This window comes from Ambystoma mexicanum, chromosome 6p (assembly GCF_040938575.1).
Source record: "Ambystoma mexicanum isolate Mex_15411 chromosome 6p, UKY_AmexF1_1, whole genome shotgun sequence".
Lineage (NCBI taxonomy): Eukaryota > Metazoa > Chordata > Amphibia > Caudata > Ambystomatidae > Ambystoma > Ambystoma mexicanum.
Window position 1 is genome coordinate 56,339,733 of NC_090935.1, and position 17,112 is coordinate 56,356,844.

The 17,112-nt window shown below is 44.0% G+C and overlaps 1 protein-coding gene across 1 annotated transcript in view; it reads right to left on the bottom strand.

The window, feature by feature from the left end:
- LOC138511205 (uncharacterized) overlaps window positions 1-17,112 on the bottom strand; it is a 761,242-nt gene that overhangs the window by 169,751 nt on the left and 574,379 nt on the right. Inside the window, exon 4 of the mRNA XM_069626731.1 lies at window positions 5,545-5,612. The gene's annotated coding sequence lies outside the window, so the exon portion shown is untranslated. The remainder of the gene's footprint in view (window positions 1-5,544; window positions 5,613-17,112) is intronic.

Genomic DNA, 17,112 nt, shown 5'->3' on the forward strand with positions numbered 1-17,112 from the left:
GTGGAAGCTGGTCAATTATTGCAGATGCAGCCCTCGGTGATGATGGATGTTTTGGTGTTATTTTGCAAATTGCTGTGAGGCCTTTGTCATTTGGATGTGCATTTAAATTGTATTCCGATATTTGGCGTGTTGCGTTATTCTTTGCAGGTGATGTGACGATTTTCGATTTGTGGCGGTATGTATTGCGAGATGATCTGCATTGTGTTCCGCCTTCTGAGTTGAGTTGTGTGGTACAGTACTGGCCGCTTTTGCCTACGTAGCACAGTGTGGTCACGGATAGGGGCTGCCATTGTGACTGTTTACATGATGTGCTGTTCAGGGGCGGGGGATTGGCTTTTGGCCGACTGGTGCCTGTCAGCCAGGTCGATTGATGGTATGATGGGATGTTCAGAATGTGGCTGGTCACAGGTGCCTGTGTTTGCGTGCGTTTGTTGGAGGGGGACTGGGGTCATGTCCATTGGAATAGCTTCTGTATTGATGCCATCTGTGCCCTGCAGCTCCCATCGGCCCCTCTTGGGATGTGCCTGGCTGCTCAGTCACTCTGCCAACTTGTGTGGTACATGCTTCTGCTGATGGTTGGTTTGTTTACTGGCAAGAGTACAGGGCTGGTGCAATCCCCCTCAGGATGCTGTTTTGGATGTTGCCTTGAGCTGGTGGCAAGCGATGGGGGACTACTGTTGTTTTGTGTCATGTGTTCTTGATTTCCATTTTGATGTCTTGTACCTTCACATGCCTGTGCTGCATCAGTACGGCTATGGTGACATGCCGTACATGGATGCCCACTCACGGGGCGCTTTGAACACCTGCATGCATTTCTACGTTGGCATGCATGGGTGAATTGTAGATTTCACTGGTTGCATGGTGTGAGTACATTGCGCCTGCCAGGAGTTGTGCAATGTGGCCAGGGAGTGGAGTACAGGCACTCAGTGGGCCATTTACGGTTGGTTCACGATGCCGTATTTCTCGCCATGGCGGGATGGTCCATTCCGCCATGCCTGATGGCGTTAGGTACATGTCCGCTAGGGTCGGAATTGGCGTACCGTTGCACCATGGTGGTGTTTGCGGTTTGGCATGGTGCGCGCGCGCGTGCTTAGTGCAGTTAGCGTTGGCGTTCACTACGGTGTCGCTAATGGCTTCGTACTTTGCGGTGACGGGTCATAGTCGCACCGAGCGCTTTTCGATGGCGGTATTGCTTTTCCGCCATCGTTTTCCCCTTTCCGCCAGGGTCGTAATGAGGGCCAATGACTGAAATCATCAAAAGATTTCCGGATAGAGCTCTCTGCTCTACTCTCCTAAGGGCAAGGTTGAACTTATTGCCAACTAATGAAGTCCGGGCCATTAGGGGCCTCTCTGCTACAAACCATTGTCGTCTGTGCAAAATCCTATTAGAAAAGTAGTCAGTGAAACATCTCCTTTTAAACTGCCCGAAGACCATCAAATGGAGAAGAGCATTCCTCGGCCCTCTACTTGAACCTTTCTCTCAGTACGATGAAGAAGTGTGGTGGTCCCGTTTAATGAGTGGCTCAAGGACTTCATGGTCCCTAGCAACGGCAAAAATCCTAAAAGCCACCTTGGGAGAATACGCCAAAAAAGAGTCGGAACTCCTCGCAGCAAACCTGGCCGCCTACAGCATGGTCTCGAAACAGACAAATCTGTGCAAGAAAGCAGAAGAAAACAAAAAATGAAGAGGAAGATAGAAAACCATTTTGCAAAATCATAAAATTGATAAAAGCAAAATAAAAATAAAAAAATAAAAAAATGAATGAAATGATTAGATAATGGGACAGTGACCTTTTGTCAACATGGTGGCTTAGGCAGGGAGTTTTAGCAGTCACAGCAATCACTGTGCCGAAAATGGTGACCTGACCTCCTCCTTACCCCGCCAGCCATGGGGATGTCATGTTGTGTTTTTAATGCACGTGGTGCTATGCATGCCTTGCCTTGATACTTACTAGATGACGGCCAGTTCATGTGCACTACTCTGCTAGATGCTCATCTCTTCCCACTCATTACTTCTCACTATGCCTGCTCTATTTGCCTACTTACCTCTATGCTCCTCCTGCATGCATAGCAGCTTGTCTGGGCATTGTCCCCGTATCCGTATATACTCTTCCTGCACTCAGCAGTGTGTGTTACTCTCCTTCGTCACATGTGTTGTGTGTGTGCTCGGTGTGCATCAACAATTTCCACCTATGCCTGACATCATTGTTTGGTGTAGCTTCTCTCTGCTGATCTACTCACATATGGTCCCTATTTTAACAGAGCCCATCCCCTGTAACATCCTTTTCTTGAGAGGGGCCTACGCTCTCTAGTACCCTCCTTTCTGGGGCAACCCCACTCATCATCCAGTCATGACCCGGGATAAACAGAGAACTCAAGATACAAAAGGTAGGGTACAAAATGTTTATCTGCGATGGAATTGGCAAAGGAATGATGGGTCTTCAAAGAAATCAAAAGCAAGCAATTAAAGCTTGCTTAAGGAGCGTAGTCTGTCAGACCCTAACGCATTTCCCTTTGGTTCCAACTCCTGGTAATCGGATGAATGCACTCAGATTCAGTGGGGTTTTAGGTGTCCTGTGCTCCTCGTTCTTGGATTTGTTGATGTTTTTCTCTTTTATCGTCTCGTATTTTCTAGGTGGTTTGTAAGGCCCCCATGAACTATATTGGGATGCGATAGGTGGTACTCCGCCCCAATCGTCAGCCGAGCCCATCACATAGGCTAGAAGATGGGACTTTGTTAAAACACCTAAATTGACTGGGGTCCACGCTTCGTAACACCCTATATACCATGACTACTCGCACAGCATCCCTAAAGCGACAGGGAACTACCCTTCCTGGAAGCCATATTGTAGCAACCCCTCAGCATTGCTTTTCTTGCGGGAACCTCACAGCTGTATTGCAGGGCCCACTATCCTTTTCCTCTATGTTCTTCGGTTGGCGGGTCTTTCTTCAGAGGAGTCCAGTCCTCCCCCAACCTGTTGGCCTCCCTAGTTTTCTTTGTATGCGATTAGTGTCTTTTCGTTGGCTACAGAGTATCCTGGTGAAGTCTTTCCTTCAGTCTCCACAACTCCTTTAAAAGATTTAAAAGAAAACAATAGAAAATACAGATGTACTGGTGAATACTGCAAATGTTACATCTCAAGCTGCATGTGCCACACCTCATCAAGTAGTCATTCTACATTTCCCACTTTTACTACAATTACATGTTTTTCTATCCTAGCATAATAAAATAACCTACATTGCACATTGTCACCTGTACAGATGCTACAACAGTGGACAGTGCTGTAGCACAAGAAAACGAAAAAACAAAAATCCCCTGGTACTACAGCTAGTACTATTGCAATTGTGCAGAGTCCAACTATTCTGGAAAATAAACCAAATACCTGCTGCAGTACTGGTAATAGCATTGTGTCAAATGAGCAAACTTTAATATCACAAACTATCGTAAGGGTGCAGCAGTATGAATCTGACACAGTGGTGGCATGCTTGTTGGTAAAGACTATTATTATCACAAGAAAAGAAAAAGAACAACCTACTTTGCCCTATTCCTATGAAGGGTTGCCCTAACTCAACAAAAACACTAAGGACTCTGTCAGGCTGTCTTGTAAGTAAAATGTCCACTGTCCTCTGTCCAAATCTATTTCCATCCCTCACACTAAGCTAAGGAAAAACTGGGCATTTTATTGATCCAGAAAGAGGCTTCTCTCATTCTGGATACAATCTTTTACAGTTATGTTTGTGGTGCGAAAACACAAGTGACTCTTTGGGCACAGTTGTACATGTACCTGATTCGGCCTGAGTCAGGCTGCGCTACTTCCGTACATGAGGCGTTCCAAGTCTTCTGCGTACCTGGTTTCGCTTTGGTTTCTCATAGCCTGATGATTCTTGGGTGCACCATTAGAGACTTCTCTCAACCGGCGTCCCGGTTTACAGCTTCTTCCTGTGTCTCTACGTCTGTGGCATTCAAACATTCCTTTCAGTTATTCGGGGACAGGCTTGACAAATGGCATAGTCCTTCTAATTTGTCCTTTGTGTACCAATAGGCAGTCTCCAGCAACTAGACTGCGTATGCTGGTGGCCATAGGTATTTCTCATTGCTCCACCTTTCCTCCTCGTCACAGAGTTCAGCAGCACTCATCTTTGTGTCAGTATTTTCTTGGTTCTTTCAACTCTACACAGATAGATAGAGGTGTGGGGGACCACAGGGTACTGTGGGGTGAAAGGAAGGAGGGGATGGAAATGAAGGAAGGGAATACTGCATTCTCTCAAGGTGATCATCACAGGTCCCATGAAGAGTTTCCCTCCCCGTGAGATCCACCCGCTGAGTACCAGGCCCAGGGGAACCATCGGGTAGCGGCCTCACCTCCCTGGCCTCATGGGAAGGGGCTTCCGCATTGAAAGCAGTGACAATACCCTGATATTCATCACACTACAAACATAAATGTTTTATCGAGTACCACTACTACTAATAACATTTCAAGTGTGGCAAATCTTCTCCTTCTGATTTTCTTTTTTAAGATGTATACCATTGGCGATTGTATAAAACAAAGTGATATTCCAAGTATGACAACTCTTTCTGTAAAAAAATCCCTAAAATCGAATACTAAAAAGGTAGTAGTATTTCAAACATTAGTACATTTTTTGCCCTCAAAAACCAATTACCAGTTCACACATCAGAACTAAATGTCCGACCAGTGAGAGCAATAGAACCGTTTTAAGTGGTGTCATTAGTACAAGTAAAACTTTAACAAAAACATCTATACCAACCTCTGTAAACCTAAGATCTTGGGTTTAGGACTACATCAAGACTCCTCACCATCTGTACCATCTGTATTTCAAATGTTAAAAAAGGTAATCCCCAGAAATATCATCTGGGAAGTTCTTCAATGATGTCACATATGCATAATAGGTATGAGCACATATATTTTACAAAAATGTTTATGAAAATAAAACAAATAAAACCAGTAAAAGTAAAATTCCCAGTTCAACTGGAGTCACCACAACCGAAATACCCATTAGAACAAGAACATGTAGAAAAAAGAACAGTAAAAAAAAATTGAATGAACCTCTACCTTCGCAAATTCCTAAAATATATCAACTTGGTGATTGGTTTGACACCCAACTTTATCAGCCATTGATGCAGTGTATCTTGATTTTTTGCTTAGGATGTGTAAAATGTGGAACTATTATTGCAGTAGGAGAATAATGCAGCTTTGTGTTTGCAAAAATGAAAGTACTACCAATTACGACATACTTTAAAAAGTAAAATGCTGAGTATAGAGCATACTGTGAATATTTAAATATTTCTGTTAATATGTTTGCACTTTATCATCTTTATTTTAAAATAAAACAATTTATGTTGCAACCACTTGTATTTCTTTCAATACATTTCAAATGTTTGTACCTTTGCCTATTTTGTATAATTTTCTTATGTGAAAGTAACATGTGTTTTACAATATTTGATTTTGTTACTATTTTCTTTTAAAATTTTGTAATGTATAACACAACTTTATTTTTAGAAAGTTTAATAAAAACATACTTCACCTATATTTGTTTCACAGTTTTTGTACAAATAACGTTATGCTCCAATAAAATGATTTCAACTCCAGCAACTGTATGTAAAAAAATAAACATGTTTGTTATAAGCCTACAAATTAAACTGTTAACTCATATCAATACCTTTAATGTGTTGGCCATATGTTTCTTAAAAATATTGGTATTGTATACAAAATAAAAGATTTTCATCATAAAAATAAATTAGCAACCATATAATTATAAAACACTTTAAAATGACTAGAAGGTTTGTTTCCAATAACTACATTTGTATTTTTATGCTTAGCAGCATGTCTAATTTGGATGTGAAAATTCCTAAAACATATCAAATAAAATCATTCATGTTCATTGACCCTTTAAATAATTTACCGATTTTTGTACCTTTCAACATTCAGAAAAAGTTTTCATGTGAAAGTAACAAGTGTTTAGAGTATTTTATTTTAGTACTAATTTCTTTTAAAATGTTCTAATGTATAATACAACTTTTATTTCAATAAGGTTTTAAAAAAGTATATTTCATCTACATTTTGTTTTTGGATTTTTCTCCAAATAGCCATGTTCCATTATACATTTATAACTCCAGGTACTGCTTATAAAAGGAAATAAACATACTTTTTTTTAGAGCATATGTGTAACTAAACGTGTAACTACGCTTACTGTGCTGCCATATGTTAAAAGATTTTCATTCTATAAAAATGATAATTATAAAATACTTCCATTAACCTTATAAAATATAATGTTTTAAAAAATATAAAAAAATAAACCAACTGTGTATACTATGAAAATAGAACAATGCACACAACTTAAGTATGTGTGCTATACAAATACTAAAACCTAATATTACATCCATTTCAGTGACTTTATCCAATTACAAAATACAAACGTCAAGTTGTAATTGTTACAGCTAAATGCATAGACGTTCAGTGTATGTAAACATACAGTAATGTATTTTTTAATTGTAAACTGTAATATAATTTTAAAAAATGAGTGATGAAGGATGGTGTGATTTTATAAGGGAATAGAATCGAATACGCTTCTAGGAAACCTGGGCCATCGAAAAGATCCTCTACCAGGGTTACATGTGCTTTGATGGCCCAGCAAGAAATGGTCAACTGGGGAGACCAAGTGGAGGCTTAGCAGTTTGGGTGATACATCACTAAATACAAAATGTGATCCACCCGACTGCAATAGCTAAAACTTACAAGGAATACATATCGAACTAAGGAATCTCGTGAATTTCCTGGTGTTAAATAAGTACAATAGAGTAAATCTGAGGGCCCGTACAAGTAACGTAAGTGATGTTGAAGATTTGTTAGAAGGCTGGAGAATTAAATCAGCCAAAGATCCATACCTAGTGATAGTTGGTGACCTCAACGTGCAATTTGAGCCCCTGGAGTCATTAAAGGGATTGACAGAGGAGGGAGATCTGGCATGTGATGTTCCAGACTTATTAACTCCAATGGTGACACACCTGCAAACCATACATTTGTGGCGGATCCCTGCGAAAGCCACATGGACTATGTGATGTTGGACGTAAGGATATGGGCACTATTAAAGGTCTTCAAAGGACAGACAGTGGAAAATGATCACAGGCCCCTGAAGACTCTTATCTCGATTGATTTTAGTCCCTGTGCGTATAACGGAACAAATGAGAGAAGCTCCATTATGGGTGTCAGCGGCTTAGCACGGCGATCCATAAAATGGTCAACCGTTAATATAGAAGAGATACAACTGTCGCGCTACAACGATATTCGTGCACTCTTCACTAAACACACCATCACCCCATGAGCACATGATGCTTATCATGCACCAGGACATGGAGGATGTGATCAGACCATGCATAACAAAGTCCTGCACATTAGTCAAAACAATGTCAACACCTAGAAATACCTGGTGCATTCCGCACTACTTTGATACACACTTGATCTGGTGCGCCAAAAATGTGGAGATTGTGGGGAGAGACGAGCACAGTTTAGCCAGATATCACTATAAGGAAACCATTAAAAGAAAAAAAAAGCATTAGGCTGCCCATTGGGACAAAGTATTGGGGGCAATAGCAAACAAAAATCAGCCCAGGTTTTGGAGGCTAATGTCTTCAATGTCAGGCAATGAGGAGAGGGTTGTGGAGAGGGGCAAAACAGAGGACCTGTGGTATGAACATTTTAGCTACTTATATAGAGAGACAAGAGACTTTAATGAGAAGAGAGTGAGCACAAATGATAACTTAGTAGATTGCCAAGAAACTGTTGTTTTTACTCTGGCAGAAATGGAATCAGCAATTGTTGCTCAAATAGCAACAAGGATGCAGGTCCCGAAACATACCTGTAGACTTATTTAAAAACGAAAAAGACGTTTGGGCATCGTATTTCCTGAGGTTTTGTAACAAGAACATCGCGATTAAATGTATCCCTGGATCTTGGACAAGGGCTGAGGTCTTCCCATTGTATAAGAAGGTAGTACGTGAGTCAACAGCTAACTATCGTCCCATATCAGTATTTGATGCGTCTGTTTAGGCCTGTTTGCAGCCGTTTTTCCGTGGTTGGGGGAAACGCTGTTCAATTGAAGAGGAGTGTGGGCCAGGATTTGTGTTAAGTACAGTTAGCTTCTGTATGTTGTACCACATTAGTGAGGTTATGGCCTTCATTTCCTACACCTGCTCCACACTGTTGGAGCTTAATAATAATAGTAGCCATTTCACTCTTTGTACTTTAAACAAAATTTGTGAACATGGCATTGAAAAATCCAGCCCAACAAAGGGTTGAGACTTAATGAAGCCCATTATTGTACCACTTAAAGCAGCCCTACTGAATGTAAGGTTGGAAATTCATCATATGCATGAAATTTCGTGTTTGAAAATGATCTGGATATTATGTTTTTGACCAAGACTTGGATCAATGATTCCTCAAAAGCCTCATATCACTTGTTAGTGCCAGATGGTTACGTGATTCAATCCATCGACTATATTGGTAAGAGAGGTGTACATCATTTCGATAGTCTCCCTAAACATTTCTCATATAGAAGTTTTAGACTTAGATGCGTCCACACAGATAGGGCACCTCTAAGCCAATTTTTATTTTTGGAACAACTGGACTTATTCCTAACAAAGACAGACAGTGAGCACAGAGAACTATTATGTCTTGGTGACTTCAACATCTGTTTGGATGCTCTCTCTATGACAGATTCTAGGGAGCTATGGGACATCCTTCCATGATATGAAACCTCTGGCAGTGTCCCTGTGAATTATTCATGGGAATGGCCTTGATGTGCATTTGCTAAGAGGTTCTAATATAAATTTGATGAACACTTTGCCTGTCTCTTGGTCAGACCATTTCGCGAGGATGTTTTTATTTAGTCACCCTATGTGGGAGATAACCGGTCCTAACAATATCCCCCTTTTTCAATCCCGCAAGATTAGCAACTCTGGATAAAATATCTGGTACAGACTTGAAAAGAGCATTGGATACCTAAACCCATCTCTGGACTGTAATGAGTTCTTTGATAAGAGAGTAGAGGTCATGAACAATATTTGCTCCAAAACAGCGTGTCAAAGGCATCGAAGGCCCCAGACAATGTCTAAACCTTGCCCTGAATCTTATTCCTCTACATACACAGGCCAGAGCTATGGAACAGGAGTGGAGGAAACACAAAACATGGAATTCTGTTACAGAAAGAATACCGAAATGCAATCTGTAAAGCAAAATCTGACTTTTTGATCAATAAAATAGAGACTGCAATAGATGAATCTAGAAAACCTTTTTCTATAATTACTGATGTTGTTTAGCCAAAACATCTATTCTCATCCTCGTAAACCTCCATAGTTCAGGCCATGTATTCAATGCTTTCTTTCAGGAAAATGTTTTGATTAATTCAGGAAAAGATTCAGGATAACACACACTGGAACCAGGACTCTAACACTGCCGCTAGGGAATTATCTCTCAACGCTGAGTCAGGGAGTTCACCTGGGGTGCTGTCATTTGATTTCACAACAGTATCAGAGGATGCAGTTTGGTTGCTACTGGAAAATCTGAAAGCCGTAAACAATGTGCTTTTTCCTATACCAGCAAATGTGGCAAAACAACTGGCTTCTGAGATTGCACCATTTGAGACTCAATTTATAAATAAATCCTTGACATCCGGTTTAGCGCCACAGGAACTAGCGCTCTTAAGTAGGGCCAAGAGGTCACTAAACCATTGTAGCACATTTATTCAAAGAACAGAATTTGTTAAAAGCAGAGCTTATCTTGAATGTCTTTTTTCTGTTTTTGACTAATTCTGTTCTTTGAATAAAATTGGCTAAATTGATTTGCTGACCTCTTGGCCCTACTTAAGAATGCTAAGTAGACTGCCACTGATCTGATCCTTAGGGTTCACACCTATAGTGTGCAAAAGATGGGTAGCTTTTGTGCAACTTGCTGTATTTTCAACCTACTTTGATGGCGACCTTTTTTTAATTTTTATTTTGTATAACACATTTTATTCTTTTATCATTTTAACATTGCAAAACATACATTCTTCATATTAACATTCAATCTACAATAAACAATTAGACAGTTCTTGGTTAAACAAATGAAGAACAAGAAAAGAAAAGAAGAAAAGAAAAGAAGAGAAAAGGGTCTTACAATGTCCATTGCATCTCACGCTGTATGTCAAATTGGTTTGCTTTTGTACACTGTGTTTCATCCATTGTACAGATTGGTACACTCATTGAGCTTCCTCCCATCTATTCCTTATTTTGTCTTCTTTTTTCGGACACCCCCGGGCTATGTACACTCTTCGTTCCATTGCAATGCATATGTTGACGTCCGTCACCCATTGTTCATACTGTGGTGTCGTCTCCGAGCCCCACAATTGTGCGATGTTCCTTTTAATTGTTGCCGAGATCGTCGACAAGAGCAACTTCTCGTATTTGGACGCTTCTCCCTCCTCCTCCACCCCAAGCAGGAGCAGCTTTGGGTCCCTGTAAATCGTTCTCCCCAATACCCGTGAAAGTTCATCGCAACATTTTTGCCAGTACTTTTGTATAGAACTGCAGTCCCACAGTATGTGGAAGAAGGCTCCCTCCTTCCTCTTGCACCGTAGACAATGTGGGTCAGTTGTTTTCCCACAGCAATATAGCATCACCCTTGGGTAGTAGATCCTGTGCAGTATTTTAAGCTGAATAAGCCTGAGTATGGCTGAAATAGCTACCTCCCGAGGGTACATGAGGGCCCCCACCCAGTCTTCCGGTTGTACCAACCTATATCTCTTTCCCATTTGCTTTTCCGGCTGGTTAGTTCGGTGGTGGCAATGGAGGTAATTACATTATACAATGTAGATGTGACTTTAGTCTCGATATTTGCCTGGACTATGTTTCTTTCTAGGGGAGTGCTTTCGGCCAGGTCTTCCAGTGCTGGGAGGTGGGCTTGTAGAGCATGTTGCATCTGCATATATTGGAAATGTTCAGTGCTTGGGAGGTGAAATCGGGATTCCAGGAATTCAAAGGGTACCAATTTGCCCCCCTCGATGATATCGCCCACTGTTCTAATTCCGTGTTGTAGCCAAATACGCCAACTCGGACGTTTATTCACCTCAGGTAGGTTCCTGTTGTTCCACAGTGGTTGTAGTGGGGTGACTTTCCCATCCCACCCCATGAATCTGTGTGTGTCTTTCCAAACTCAGGCGATGTGTGATAGCATAGACTGGGGGGTTTAGTTACATATCGTCCTGTAAAGAAGTTCAGTTTGAGGTCTATCTCGTCCTCCGGTGCTCCCCAGTCTAGTGTGTGGCAATGTGATGTCCCCGTGCAGTAAGTCATTGACCACTGCCATTTGGCTAGCTCAATAGTAGGACTGTAGGCGAGGGAGCCCTATTCCCCCCTCCCAGATGGAACGCTGAAGAGTGCCCAACGCAATGTGCGGGTGTCCGTTGTTCCAGAGGAGTTTCCTTAGTGCGTTTTCTATCTTTCTGAATTCGTTCACTGGGATGTGTAGTGGGGCGTTTTGCAATATGTATAGGAAGAGTGGGAGAGCCAACATTTTGAATAGTGCTGCCCTTCCTAGAAGGGTCAGAGGGAGAGTGGCCCAGTGCCGGATATCTTCCGTGAACCTGGTTGTTATCGGGTGGAGATTGTTGGCCACATAATTGTTCAAGTTATTAGTGATTTGTTTGCCAAGGTATTTAAACTTCTCTGTTACTATACGAAAGGGACAGTTAACTGGTGGTATGAAAGTTGTGTTGCCTATTGGGAACAGCATTGATTTGGGCCAGTTTACTTTTAGTCCACTGAAAGCACCATAGCTGTCTAGTATGCCTACGATCCGCTAGTGGTTCCATAGCCAGTGCAAATATCATGGCGGATAGGGGGCACCCCTGCCTGGTTCCCTTCCCTAGCTTGAACATTTTCGATGGCCACCCATTCACCCTCATTTGTGCCTCGGGGGATTCGTATAGGAGTTGCACCCAGCTCAGGAATTTCGGACCAAACCGCATTATTTCCCAGATTGCCTCCCAGGACACTGAGTCGAAGGCCTTTTCAAAGTCAATTGCCAGTACAGCTAGGGGGCCTTGAATGGTGGATACATTTTCTATTACCGTGTGCAGCCTGTGAATGTTCATGCGGGTTGACCGTTTTGGCATGAATCCGCACTGATCGGGGTGAATTAGTGTTGTGATGCCCTGTTGTAGGCGGTTAGCCAGTACTTTTGCTAGTATCTTGGTCTCACTGTTAATAAGTGAGATTGGTCTGTATGAGCTGCAAAGGTCTGGCGGCTTGTCTGCTTTGGGGATCACTATTATCGTGGCTTTCCGGAGGTCTGCCGGTAGGCATCCCTGCTGCTTAGACTGTAGGAACATTCACAGTAGGTGGGGGCGATCTCGTTCATACCCAGTGTGCGCCACATCTCGATCGGTAAGCCATTTGGCCCTGGTGTCTTACCCGTCTGGTGTTCTGACATAGCCGTTATCAGTTCCTCCTCTGTAATATCGCTCTCAAGCAGGGCCTGTTGGTCTGTGTTGAGAGTGGGGAGGGATATATCATTTAGTACCGAATTATCAATAGGTGACGTGGGTGGTCTGTATAGCTCTGCACAGTAAGATGCAAAGCCCTCGGCTATGTCTCAGTCGGTCAGTGACCCCTCTGGCCTTATCGCTCTAACCTGGCCACTGCCCATTTAGCGATTTTCTAACCATGCCAGCATTTTGCCGGCCTTATCGCCAGTCTCATATATTCTGGCTCTCATTGTCCTATGTGCCTTCTTAGCACTGTCCAGTGCAACGTTCTGTAAACGTTTTTGAGCTAGCGTCAATGCTCGATTTGTTTCAGGTTGGTCTAGTTCTAAGTGGTTTAGTTCGGCCTGGGTCACTTGCGCTTCGGCATCTGCTAGTTCCTGTTGGTGTTTCTTTTTGTGAGCAGCAGACCATGACAACATCTCACCCCTCAGTACCGGTTTGAGTGCCTCCCACAGGATCACTGGGTCATTTACCGATCCCATGTTTATCTCAAAGTATGTTTTCGTTGTTTGTTATATTTGCTCCAGACGATCTGGGAAATCTAAGTAGTAGTTGTTGAAGCGCCAGGAGAGGGGTAGATGTGGTCTAGTCGTGTTGAGCTCAATCAGCAGGGGGGAGTGATCTGATATACCACACAGCAATAGAGTTGCCGCAGAGCCCCTGTGGATATCTGGTCCCGGCAGAAAGAAGTAGTCTATTCACGATAAAGAGGCGTGTACCCCTGAGTGGAAAGAGTATTCTCTCACATCTGGATGCAAGTCGCGCCACACATCTCGCAGTCCCATTGGCGTGGCAAACACTGTTAGTTTAGTTCGGACAGAGGGGTTTTTTCCTCTTGGGTGTGAGCGATCCATCCCCACCTCCATGACTTCATTGAAGTCGACCCCAATTATCATTAGATCTGAATTGTCTCCAGAGATCAGAGATGTAATGTCCTGTATCAGTGCGGTGATCAGTGTTGGTGGCGAGTAGACCCCCAGCAGCGCTATTGTCTGGTTCCAGAGTGTTCCTGTGATGAATGCGTATCTGCCACCGGTGTCTTGGGTCACCCGTGCCAGGGTCAGGGGTCAGAGGCAACCGTTTGTGTATTAGTATAAGTACCCCACGAGAGCCTGTGGTGAAACCGGCATGTATTGCAATTGTATAGTTAGTACTTTTAAACAGTTTACATGTGGTACCCGCTAAGTGGGTCTCTGTTAGGAAGGCCACGTCCGGCGTGTGCCGATTTAGGAGTTGTGTAATGAGCCGCCTCTTGATCCCTCCTCCCATCCCATTAACATTCCAGGTTAGGAGTCACAGGGTTCTGGCATCTGTGTTAGTGGAGGACATTTGGTGAAAGATAAGGGGCAGTCAATAGCTTATAGCACAGTGCACATGTGTCTCGTGTTGGTGGTGTTATGGCAAAGCGTTCTGAATTTGATCTTTGGACCCTTTTCTTAACAAGGCTAACATTAAACAAACTTCCCATCCCCCACCCTATACTCCTTCTAACTCGAAGCATCTGTCGCCCGAACAGTCAACAACAAACCTCAACTAACGGCAGCTGAATAAAACAGCTAACAAATAGACTATTTGGGGTTATTCCCCTGTGTATGAGTTCCTGACATACCCCAGTGCGATGGCACAGAGTGGCATTCCAGGGGAAGGGGGGTACTTCCGTCTGGGCTAGCCGCTTGGCTGTGTGTCTCTTCGTGGCTATTCCCATTATGTGTTCAGCACTGTGTTGGTGTACAATACCTTAAATCCCATTCAATAGGGTCTCAAAGGTTTCTGTTTGCACGTGTTTCAGGTGTCGGTGCTCTCATTCCTGCAACTATGGAGCGTTTCCTGGTATTGGTGGTTGTTGGTCTGGCGGTTCAGGTCCAGGTCGGACTCGTGGTGTTCCATGTCTGTTGCCCCTTGTCCAATCTCCCTCGATGTGTTGTTCTGCCCACTTCCATGCGTCTTTGGGGTCAGTGAAGTGGACCGTTGTGCCCTCATGGTATATTTTAAGTTGGGCAGGGAACATTAGGCCATATTTCACCTTCAGGGATTGCAGTTGTTTTTTGAGTTGGTCAAATGATTGTCTGGCTTTCTGCACTTCCCTGGTGTAATCTGGAAAAAATGCTATTTTGGATCCGTTGTAGGTGAGAGTGCCCTTCGTCCTTACGGTCTGGAGCAGTGCATCGCGGTCTCGATAATTCAATAGTTTGGTGATAACTGTGCGTGGTGGGGCGCCCGGTAGTGGGCGGCCTGTCGGTACGCGGTGGGCTCATTCAATGGAAATAAAATTGGAAAACCTTTTTGCTTCGAACATGTCTGTGAGCCACTGCTCCAGAAATAGCTCCATGTGTGGGCCCTCTGCTTTCTCCGGCAATCCCAGGATCCTAACGTTGTTGCGTCTGGATCTCCCCTCACTCTCATCTACTCGCTCCTCCATAGTTTTCAAGCACGTCGTGACTCTGGCCAGTTGTTGTTCTATGTTTCTTATTCCATCAATCGCACCTGATATGCGTTGCTCTGCCTCTCCGGTGCACAATGTCAGCTTTTGGAGATCGTGTCTCAGGAGGGAGACGTCCATGCTGATGCCGTCCATTTTCTGCTCCATCGAGGCGCACGAGTCGGCTATGGCCGCCATGATGTCTTTTAGCGATATTGTGCCCTCTATATGGTTGATCTTGCTCCGGTTGGCCGTTTGTTGTCAGCGTGGTAAATTGATCTATCCTGCTCAGGGAGATCAGTTTTTTGGATTTGTCCTTGCCCATGGTGGGTGCCGATGATTGGGTGTCTGCGTCTGGGCTGTCGTGTTGTTTCTGGGGTTGGAAGCTCTCTTAACTGCTCTCTGGATTTGTTCCGTCTCCGCCAGGCTTTTGTGCGCGGGGGCCGCGGTCGTCGCCGATCGGTGAGGTTCCCTCGCATGTGTAGGGGGCGTCCGTTTTCCGGGGAGCCCATCTAGTTTCTGGCTTCCCCCACTGACCGAGGTTCTGGCGGCGGGGTGGTCCTCACAGCTCCACCCAGCACGGCTCTCCCCCGGCTCTCGGTGCGACAGCCATCATGCAGGCCGAAGGCTGACTCCCCTCGACCTTGCGCCTGGGGGGCTGTTTTCATTTGTTCGCAACAGTGTCCGGTGGGTTTCCCGTCTGCTTCGCACCACCAGCCAGAGATCCTCTGCAGCCCACACGGAGGCCGCCGTCCGACAGTCCCGCTGTTTTGGCCGGATGCGGCCAATAGATCGTTCGCTCTGCAGTCCGGGGAGCAAGTTGCAGGTCCCTCTTGGTGCGACACTCCATTGCCCGGCTTAACACTGACGAGCGCAGCCATTTTGTTTGTGCGTTGCCGCGGTCGTGCTGTTTTCTTTCCGCAGCTCCAAACTCACTCAGGCGGATGCATTTTGGGCTGGAATTTCATCAGCTCGCGCACGGGGCGTTTATCTTCTGAACGATATGTGTATTTAGTTTGGAAAATGTATACAGATTTTAAAAAAAACAGCAGAATTGCTCTTCCAATTACAACAATGTATGGCTCGCAAAGTGTGCTAAATCTTGTAGACATTTGCATTGATATATATGACCGATATTTTGGAATCTAAACATACAACTTCCAACTACAGGCCCATTACGAACCTCCTGTTTATTGTCAAAATCTTGATAAAAGTAGTTGCTACACAACTACTTGCCACAATCGAACAACTCCACCTCTTAAATGACTATCAGTCAGGGATCCGCCCCACTATCCAGGTGGTGGACGATGCTCTCCAAATCATGCAAAAGGTGATTCATGTTTCCTGGTCCTCCTTGGCCTCTTGGCTGTATTCAACACCTTCGGCCATCGCATTCTTCTCTCCTTCCTTGCTTCTCTGGCACTGTCCAGAGTTGTTTTACTTCCTACCTCTCAGGCAGACACGAGGCTATCCAGATGAACATGTGTCCTCACTGACTCCAAGGCTCCATCCTCTCACCAATCCCTTTTAACCTTTACATGGAGCCTCTGGGCACTCTCCTCAAAGATGCCAATATAGCCATCCACTAATACTCAGATGATACTCAGTTGTACAAGAGGGTAAATAGCGCACCGGACATAATTTGTCTCTGTTATTATCTAGCCATCATCAAGTCCTGGATGTCGACTGCCTACCTCAAACTAAACCCACCCAAGACTGAATTTCTCCTCATCAGTCTGCCTGCTAAAAGAAATAACTTGTCCAACAATGGCCCAATGATATGCAGGTGCATATGTTTCTAGGTAGAAGGATTTGATCCACAACTCAGCAAGATCCTTAGGCTTCACCATTGACAGAAGCCTGTCCTTCCAGAAATACATAGCCAAGAAGACCAAATCGTCTGGCTCAGAATCTACACTTTGAAAAATGAAACCCTTCATCCCGCTGCAGGAATTCTGGAACGTACTGCAGGCCCTTGTGGTCTTGCATATCGATGGGGGAAATGTTCTCCTGACAGGGCTCCCAGCTGGTCACTTGGCTCCCCTAAAAGCAGTCCACCATACTGCAGCACGTCTTAAGCATTGAAATTTTACCAAATTACCCCCATCCCCTGCAAACTACATTTGCTTCTACTCCAAGCCAGAATACTGTTC